At 38.6% G+C, this 10,088-nt stretch overlaps 1 long non-coding RNA gene across 2 annotated transcripts; it reads right to left on the reverse strand.

Moving 5' to 3' along the window:
• Positions 1–3,444: 3,444 nt before the first annotated feature.
• On the reverse strand, positions 3,445–5,277 carry LOC136208251 (uncharacterized). 2 transcript variants are annotated; one of them, XR_010677028.1, is made up of 4 exons: positions 4,870–5,277; positions 4,505–4,627; positions 4,332–4,378; positions 3,445–3,551 (listed from the first exon to the last, which is right to left on the reverse strand). It is a non-coding gene; the product is annotated as an uncharacterized lncRNA (long non-coding RNA). The 2 variants fall into 2 exon arrangements; XR_010677027.1 differs by lacking the exon at positions 3,445–3,551 and adding an exon at positions 3,775–3,983.
• Between the last annotated feature and the right edge of the window lie 4,811 nt (positions 5,278–10,088).

Raw genomic sequence — 10,088 nt, forward strand, 5'->3', positions numbered from 1 at the left:
TCAAGAAGAGCCGAAATGCCTGGCCTGTTCTCGTTGATAGGATGAGGCCCCCTCCTGAACCAATCTACATTCACGTCCGATGGATACCACCACCAGCGGGCTGGATTAAGGTAAACACTGACGGCTCGACATTGGGCTCGCCAGGACCGGCGGGTGCAGGGGAATTTTCAGAACGCCAAGAGGATTTCCAACGGGTTGCTTTGCAGTCCCAATCCCGAATTCTTATGCACTTTTTGCAGAATTAAAGGCCATTACATTCGCGATTGAACTCGCCTGGGAAAAGAATTGGCACCGGCTATGGATCGAATCTGATTCTGCTACCGCCATACATCTGCTTCGTACCAAATCGGTCAACATCCCTTGGGAACTTCGACATGAATGGCTGTTATGAAGGAAACCAATCCGCGGACTGTCTGGCTCGTTATGGGGTCTCGGCCTCTGATTTCATCTGGTGGCCATCTGCACCGGACTTCTGCAAACAATTTATTTTTGAGGACCTTTGTAATGTTTCACATTTATGTTCCGTTTAGACACACACACTCTCTCTCTCTCTCTTTTTGTATTCTTTTACTCTTTTTTTAATAATATTGGGTTAGTCAAGTTCTAGGGGTGCCAACCTAGTTGGGATGTCTCGGCTCTCGTCTCCGTCCCAGCCTTCATTCAAAAAAAAATAAAAAATTAGTTCCAATTAAACTTATCATATTCAACCCTTTCTGAGGATCATATTCATTATTGACAGAAAAATAAGCCACGAGTTTTTCCAGATTGATACGAAAACTCGAACCAAATGTTGCTCTTGCTCTTGCTCTTGCTCTTACTGTTGCTGTTTGATAATCAAAAGCAACAGGAATTTAAGAAGTACTTTCCTCGATAGGATACCTAATTTCAAATAAGGAAGGAGTTCTCTCGCCTAATTAAGAGACGTCCTTAGAATAGGATTCTTCCTAATTAGCCGATTGATTAGGAAATAATTTCATATCCTAACTACGAACTTCCTTATTTACATATTAAGAATGTTAAAGTGCTACAATTTAGGACTTTTATTATCATATATACCATAAAAATAATAATAATAATGTTACCTTATTTGGTAAAGTCCTAAATTTAAGACGTTTGTTAAGCAAAATACGTGATTTTGTAAGAGATTATAGAACCTTAATATAAAAAGATAGTAAAACTCGAATCTAATGTTGCTCTTGCTCTTACTGTTGCTGTTGTGTAATTAGAAGGTCGAATTTAAAGGGCTTACAACATTTGGAGACAGTGGTGAATTCGGTTGGGGGTTTATAAGTGCATTAGCAAAAAAAATAAAAATAAATTGCTAAATCGAACTTGCTCAATTTGTCATTTTTTTATATGAGTGTTTTAGTAGTCAAAAACCAACTTTTAAGTATTAACGTACAATTTCTCAAAATTAAGCTAGATTTTGTTTAAAATTCTTAACATGTAAAAAAAAATTGGACTTGGAGAGAGTCCAATGGGTAAAAAAAAATAATTTGGATTTAAGAAGGGCCTAACAGACAAAAAAATAATAGAAATTTGGATTTAAAGAAACCTAACAGACTAAAAAAATTAAAAATTTAGATTTAGAGAGGTCTCCCAGAAAATAAGAAAATTGGATTTAAGAGTACTAATAGGTCCAAAATATTAAAATTTTGAATTTTGGACAAGTCTAACACTTAATGCGCCATCTTGGGGGGCTAATTCAACACCCCGATAATTTTTCTTTGAGACAGGAGGCATGGCCTCGAGGCCCCCCTGCTGTTGTTGATGTTTCTGTTGCTGTTGCATAATTAGAAGCAATAGGAACAATAGCATAATTAAAAGCTAATTGAGACAAATAAATATACAATATAGAAAGAGAAAGAGACAAAAAATAAATAAAAACTAATCTCAATATATGTTGTTTTGTAAAAAAATTTGAGAAAAAGAAAGAAAGAAGAAGTGAAGAGAGAAAGAGAAAGGACACAACAAAACACTAAATTAAACTAAGTAGGGCCGCATCTAATATTTTTGGCCTGTACAGGAGCAAAACGATGTCATTTTGATCCTTCACAAGCCAAAAAAATTTGGCCCATGATGGCCTAAGTTTAGGTCCATTGTGGGCCAATTCAAATAGACAAAGGCCAGAATAGGCGGTTTCGATGACTAGAGGGGCTTGGGCCCACCATGCCCCTATCTCCGCCACTGCTTCCTGGAGAAGCAATAGATTTAGATACGGTCTTCATATAACCACGAAGTTTTCTCTAGTGGCACCAGTGAAGACTACATAAGTAGACTGCATACACCTGACTCAGATTTAAATTTATCCATAAATGAAAATAGCATCGCAGTAGTCGACATGAACAAACTGCATACTGACACAAAACTTCAAGAGATAGCAAAAGATTCAAACTTTGTCGCTGTGTCAACGAAATGATATTACTCCATGTGAGAAAACATCAACAAAAAAGAAAGCTAAGAGGAGAAATCACAGAATAAATGTAATAACAGAAAACAACCATAGGATTAGAAAACCAGCAACACCAAAGCTTGGTCCTCCTTTAGGAGAATCAAACTGGTAAGAGAAATTATGTAAGAAAAGAATCACTTGACAAACTCGTAACAACTTACCCAATAGAATGTAATGAAATTTCAAGAGGTAAAAAGAGAAATGTCAGAAAAGAACTGATCAACCTAGTGTCAACAAATGCAATATAACCAACTGCGAAGACTTCAAGTTCACAGGCGCCTAAATATGACAGTTATTCATGCAAGATGTGCTTGAATTTTGACATTGAATGACACACCAATGTGGTTTAGAACATCCTCCATTAACATATTCTTCATGCAATTATCATGCAGAAGATGTTAGTGGATAATGTTTTGAACCACAATCCTCCATGGGAAGTTAGCTTGCATATAGGATGATCATTCATGTGTCCTTCAATGTCAAAATTCAAGGACCTCCTACATAAATGACTGTCATGTATAGGCGCCTCTGAACTTGAAGGCTCCACAATTGGTTATACTACTTTTGTTGACACTAGGTTGATCAGTTGTTTTCTGACATTTCTGCTTCTACCTCTTGAAGTTTCATTAGATTTTATTGGGCAAGTTGTTAAGAGTTTGTCAAGTGGCTGTTTTCTTACTCAATCGGAGATTCAACCTCCGATTGAAACCTTCAAAATTAAACAAGAACTTTGGAAAAGAAGAACTCAATTATTATTCAATGAAAAAAACTACCTATTACAAATAAAAATATTCTTTAAATAGACAAAGAAGAAAAGTTAAAACTGCAATTGCATTAAAGTTTAAAACTCCGATACATTTACTACAGTAAAGTCTTAGATGTTATAACCGCTAGTGCATTTACTGTAATAAACTCCTAAATGGTAAAAATTCAAGTGCATTTACTACAATAAATTCATAAATGAATGCATTTACTAAAATTAAAAACTCCTAAAGTTGAACGGTTTCCTCTCCAACCGCATCTCTAAACCAAAATCCAAGCTCATGTGATTTTAATTGAGGAAGTTGCTAGTTCTTTTGCAAGTTTACCATTAATGAAGCTGTAATTTCAATAAATTTAATAAGAAGGAAGTACAACTTAGTGTCGAAAAATGCAATAAAACCACAATTCTCCACAAGAATTTGGCTTGCATGAAGAATGGACATTGGGTTGTCCTTCAGTATCAAAATTCAAGAATCTACACAAGTAGGCCCTATTTGATTGATGAAAAATATTTACTGATTTTTCAATGTTTTTTTGTTAGAAAGATAAGTCAATGGAAATTTTAGGTCAGTTAAGACAAATATTTATGATGAAATTGAGGAAAATAATTTATGGTTTTCAAAAGAGTAAAACATTTTTGTAAGCTTTTGGAACTCAACTTAATTCATTCTTACCATTTTTTAAAACAATAGTTACCTGTCACTTCTTCCCGTTTTCCTATTTCGTAGCCAAATATCGAAACACTTGCAAAAATGTTCAAGTTTGTGACCTAAGAAGTAAAAAAAAGTCTCAGTTTTACAAAATCAAAATGCTAATGTCCAAAAACTTAATTAGCTTAAATCCATCAATTTTTTTAGGCATTAATTAAAGTTTAATGACTATAATTTAAAAATAAAATAAAATTGAGTGACTTTTATGTTACGTTTTGACGTTTAGTGGCGATACTATAAAAATGAGTAAAGTTCATTGTACCCATAAAATACATGATGTGAAATAAACTTCAAGGTGCACATATCGAATTAGGTGACACTTAGGACTTGTTTTTCATTTTTCAAAAAAACAACCACTAGTAGAGGTATTCAATGAAAACAAAGAAGAGTAAATTAGGAGCCTTTACCTTTTGCTTTGGTTCGGTTATTTAGTCTTCATCTTCTTTCTTTTGATCTTCCAGGAAAAATAGAAAATATGTTAAACATAGTTGAAATAAAAATGAAACAAAAAAATCAGAAATAAAAGAATAAATATACACTATGGAATCAAGGACAATAGGGTCCCTAATTAGGGACATACTCTTAATTGTAGTTGTCCTGCATTCCTACATTCAATCTCAATCAATAAACATTTATCTAGTCTGCGTAGCAAAACATTTGGTCCGTCACACTTTGGTTCTGTTGTTTAGTTTTCGCCTTCTCTCTTTTGAAATTCCAAGAAAAAGAAAATAGGTTAAACATAGATGAAATAAAAATGAAACAAGAAATACTAAATAAAAGAAGAAATATACCTCGAGACAATAGGGACGCTATTATAAAGAACAATAGAGAGATTGAAAAATGTTCTTTTATATATCATTATGATTTCTAGATATCATTAATAGAAAAATTATGGAAAATTATACTTAGTGTTTTATATATTGATCAACAACAAATTTCTAATACCTGTATAGCCAACATAGTCCACCACCAGCTCTAAACTGTCCATTAAAGTGGTCCACTGAATTTACTCATGTTCTTTTGCATTGGCCACGTTGCACAACACCTACCATTTTTATACAAAATTAACAAAATTCTATGAGCTACTAATGTGTTATACAACTTTTAATTCCAAATCCAAGATTTAATGTGAAACTCAGAAAATATGCCATATTAAGAGGGGATGAATTATGTAAAATCCAAACATCTAATAACTAGTGATTTAATAGAATAAATTGACAATGTTGAATGTAATAGGAGAGAGGCTTTCCCTTGATATGTGATGGGATCAACCATGTATGAGTTGCGAGTTTTATATTGAATTCAAGTATCTTTGAGTCACAAAGAACCTTCACCATAGCTTTGTCCCCAGTGTACTTTTGAGAAACAAGGTAACTGATAACCAATTCGCTCCCCATGCCTGAAGGGAACTGAAAACGAACACAAAAGAAAGGATTAAGATATGATTCCATACATAATTCATTTTAATATTTATGAAACTGGTACCAAAATGCCTTCTCACACTAGTTAACGTTAGTACATTACTAGCTAACGTTAGTACATTACGAGACCGAGTTGGCGGTTGCTCATCAGCGACCCGCCTGTCCCCTAGGGGATATCTTTCTGTATATAGGAGTCATGTGGAGAGAGGATTCCGTCTTCCTCTTCCCCGGATGATGGGGAATATTTTGGAGTTCTTCGGGATCACTGTGTGCCAGCTGCATCCGAATGGCTGGTTGGACATAGCTCTAGATTGCTTTTTAGCTTCAAATCTGGGGGTAATCCGTACTCCCCGTGTGTTCCGATCTCTTCATAAGCCCTCGAAGCGTCAAACCGAGTCTTTCGTTACCTTTGTCAAATTCAATGGTTATTCGCCCTTTAGTGATAAAATGTCGAACGTCCATCTCTGGGATGAAAAGTTTTTCTTTGTCAAAATCGAAAAGAGCGAATCCCTGGGATTCCCGTTGAATTGGAATGCTAAACCTCAACATATGGCTGGGGATCTGCGTATACTGACGGATAGCGACGAAAAAGTGTTGAACCTCATGAAGAGCATAAAAAGAGATTTCTGGACATACGCCGATGCTCTGGAATTTATGATGAATGACATTCCCTTAGTCCACCGAGTAGGGATCGTGATCACTTACACGAAGTTTACTCAACTTGATGAAGGTAACTTTGTTCCTTCCTTGAACTTTGATTATTTTGTTGTTCCCTTCTCAGGGGTTTGTCTAAGGTCAGTCGCGCCCTTGTAGAGAAGCGTAAGAAACAGAAGGAGCTGGAGGCCCAGAAAGATGCGCATGTGGCGAATCCTGGTAAGAGGGACGAGAAGCGCCATTTGGAGGGTGCCACGGATCCTCCTAGTAAGAAGAGGAGATCAACTGCTGCGGGTGGAGAGAAATTGCTGGCGGATGCCTTGAAAGCTGGGAAGCCTAGGATGGACTGGCTGAGTCCAAACCAAGAGCAGGTATGACCATCTTACTTTTCTTGTCGTTCTGGAGTTTATAGATCCTGATCTTTTTCTTGGACAGGTGATCAAACCTGACTTAGGGAAATACTGACTCTCCAAGTATGGCGCCAAGGGGTCCCTAAGGAACGGGGTGGTTGTGAATGACCTGGATGAAGCCATCGGTCAGCTTGGAGAGGTTCACGAGAACCAGACTAAGTTCTCGGGGTCTGATCATGCCAAGATAGGGAAGAGGGATCTCCTTTCAGTAAGCTTTTCTCTCGTTGTTTTACATTTTTGGATGAAAAAGTGATCTCCATGAAGGAGACTTTGTTTCTTAAACGGTCTTTTTATCTTGCCAGGCCTATGCTCACATGCGTGCAATGGAGGCGGATCTTCTTCACGGAGTTGTGGATAAGGCTACTATCCGGAGGCTGGAGAATGAGGTAACGATGGCCAATGCTAACGCGGCTGCTGCCATTGCACTTAATCAGAAAAAGGACGATGAGATCCGCGATCTGAAAGAAAAGATGGAGAAGGACGCGGAGGATCACAAAGCCGACTTGATGAATACGGAGCTTATGGAGGGTAGCCGAGCGTACTATTATGGTGAGCTAATCATGGCCTACGTCAGAGTCGCCTACCCGGAGATTGACTTTGTGGATCCGGAGTATGTGGTCCCTGATAACGACGGGGTACACTTATCCCTTAGTTCGGGTTCTTCGCGGAATCCGCATCAAGTTTTTGGCGCCGTTGCCGGGGATTTATTTCTTCTGCAATATCGAACCAAAGGTCGACTTGTTAGTTTAGGCATTCTTTGTGAATATATTCTTTGTTAATATCATATATACTTGTTTATAATCATGATTCTTTTTATTACGTATCTATACCGTTTATACTTGTTTATATACACATATTTATGTATACTCATTTATGATAACCATCCTTGTTAATACTTACGCTTGTTTATATTCGTTTGTACGAACATATAGTTATTAATTTCATCTATACATGTCTGTATGTGTTTATTTATACTTGTACAAAACTGTATGATTTGTATGATTTCCCTTCAGCTTTCATTTATTTCTGTATTTATCTTTTCTCAGCGTATGCCTACGAGATCAGTGAAAATACCGGTTGTCCCTCTTAACCCTGAACTTGAACGTACTCTTCGCAGGAGCAAACAGATCGGAAAGCTGAAGCAAGACGAGATCATCGAGCCTATCAAGCCTATCAAGATGACTGACAATGAACGGAACAATGAGCGGAACCCTGAGAACACCGGACCAGAAAACGACACTCGTCTGATGAGTGAGATCCTGGCACCGCACCGACATCAGCATCTGTCAGGCATTGCTGCTCCAAACATTCCGGCAAACACATACGAAATCAAGTCTGGTATAATTCACTTGATCCAACAGACCGGACTATTTGGAGGAGAAGCACATGAGAGCCCGAATGATCATCTGGATCGCTTCCTAATGTGCGCAGACACTGTAAGGACCAATGGGGTCCCCCAAGATGCTGCTAGACTGAAACTGTTCCCGTTCTCTCTGACGGGGCAAGCTTTGGAATGGCTGAGAACACTGGAGCCCGGTTCAATCACGACATGGGCAGGGTTGGAGAAGGAATTCTTGTCCTATTACTTCCCTCCCTCGAAGACAGCAATGCTCAGGGGTGAGATCACATCCTTCCACCAACCCGAGCATGAGGCGCTCCACACATCTTGGACTCGATTCAGGAAAATGCTGCGCATGTGCCCTCATCATGACATACCCAAGCATCAGTTAGTGAGCGTCTTCTATCACGGACTAACACCCACCAACAGAACCATTGTGGACTCCGCAGCGGGTGGAGATTTGTTTAGAAAGACAGCAACAGAGGCATATGACATGATTAACGAGCTGGCCAGGAAGAGTGTGCAGTGGCAAGAACAGAAGATCACCGGCCCCACAAGGCAGCGAGTATTTGCTGTGGAAGAACAGGAACAGAATCCGGTTGTTGCGGACTTGAGTAGGAAAATGGACGTACTGTTGGCTACGCTCAGCTGACCTCCCACCTGCGTGCACTGTGGCGGCGACCACAATGGAAAGGATTGTCAAGCAGGTAGCCCTTTCGCTGGAGATGGGGTGGAGATGGTCAACTATGTTGGGGGGCAGCCGAGATACAATCAGAACTATAACAACTCCAACCCCAACAACTACAACTCCTACAACAACAACAACAATGGCAACTACAGGAGGCCTCAGCACCCGAACCTCTCTTACGGGAATTCAAATCAAAATATGCTCCGACCTCCTAGCGGATTTGTTCAAGAGCATAGAGAGCAGGGGCTTGGCATGCCCCCATACCAACAGCAAAATCAAGTGCCAGTGCAACACCCTAAGGAATCTGACGAAGTGATCACTCTTTTGAAGGAGATCTCGGCTAGGCTTGCCAACAACGAAGCCTTCTGCAAGGATTTGAGCAATCAGGTAGCTCAGATTAATAGGGACAGGTAGGAAAGGCCACAGGGTTCTCTCCCGAGCACAACGGAGAAGAATCCAAAGATCCTGAGAAAGGATTGAGTACGGGGGAGAAATCGGGTTCTCCTCGGTTTTTAATTCAAAGTTTGAACAATTCCATTATGCATTCCCTTTTCTTTTTGTTTTTATTTTCCTTTATTGATTATTGAATTTTAATCTCGTTGTTTATTTGCACTGTCAAACTTTGTTCCCCCGCACTCTAAAAAAAAAAAAAAAAAAAAATTCGCCCAACTCGAGCGAGTTAGGCACTGCCCAGCTCGTCGGGCTGGCCGGCCGAGTCAGCCGGCTCGGCCGACACGGGCTGTTCGGGATTTTGAAATCCCGAATCAAAAAAAAAGAGAAAAAGAAAGGAAGAAGAAATATAAAATAAAAGAAAAAAGGAAGAAAGAATAAGAAAAAGGGGGGGTGACTCATCATCCCCTTCCCCACCTTCTTCTTCCCTTCTCTCTTCTTTCTTTTATTCTATTCTTTTCTTCTTCCCTTCTTCTTCTCCTTTTGCTTCCCTAAAACCTAACCCCCCAAATCCACCATTCTGACCCGAATTCAAGATTTAAGGTATGAATCTTTACCTATTTTTTATTTCTAACATGTTTCTAGGCTTAGATTTTAGCTTAGGGTGATAATTTTTGAGTTTTAAGAAAAACCTAAGTTTTAGGTTTCTCTCTCTTTTCTCAAATTAATCTCTTGTTTGCTTTTAAATTCTTGATTTCCTTGCAATTTGTGTTGACATGATGATTAATTTATAGTTTGGGTGTGATTTCCATTCTCAATTTGTGGATATTTGGAGAAATTGCTCAATTTGGGTAAAATCCCCATTTTAGCTCAAAGTTCAACTATTCAAATTATAGTTAGAAACATATCAATGGAGCTGTGAATTTCATTCTTTTTATTTAGTCATTGGGTATCTCCAATTTTGCATGAATTTGTGAATTTCGGGTGAAACACTTAGGGACCAAATATTTATGGTTTAGTCCCTAAGTTTCTAAAGCTATGATTTTTGCCTATGAATGGTTGTTTGGGGGTTTATGTTGAAACTTGTAAATATGTTCTAACTCTTCCTTTTTTGGTCTATTCCTCAGGAACTATGGGATGGAAAGGCAAAGGTAAGGTCGTCGCCGAGAATGAAGCCGAATCTGAGGTCGAGTTCGACGAAAGCCTCCAAGCTAAGTATGATCCACCCTTTGGTCTTATTGATGAACGTGAGGGAATATTGT

Source organism: Euphorbia lathyris, chromosome 10 (assembly GCF_963576675.1).
Source record: "Euphorbia lathyris chromosome 10, ddEupLath1.1, whole genome shotgun sequence".
Lineage (NCBI taxonomy): Eukaryota > Viridiplantae > Streptophyta > Magnoliopsida > Malpighiales > Euphorbiaceae > Euphorbia > Euphorbia lathyris.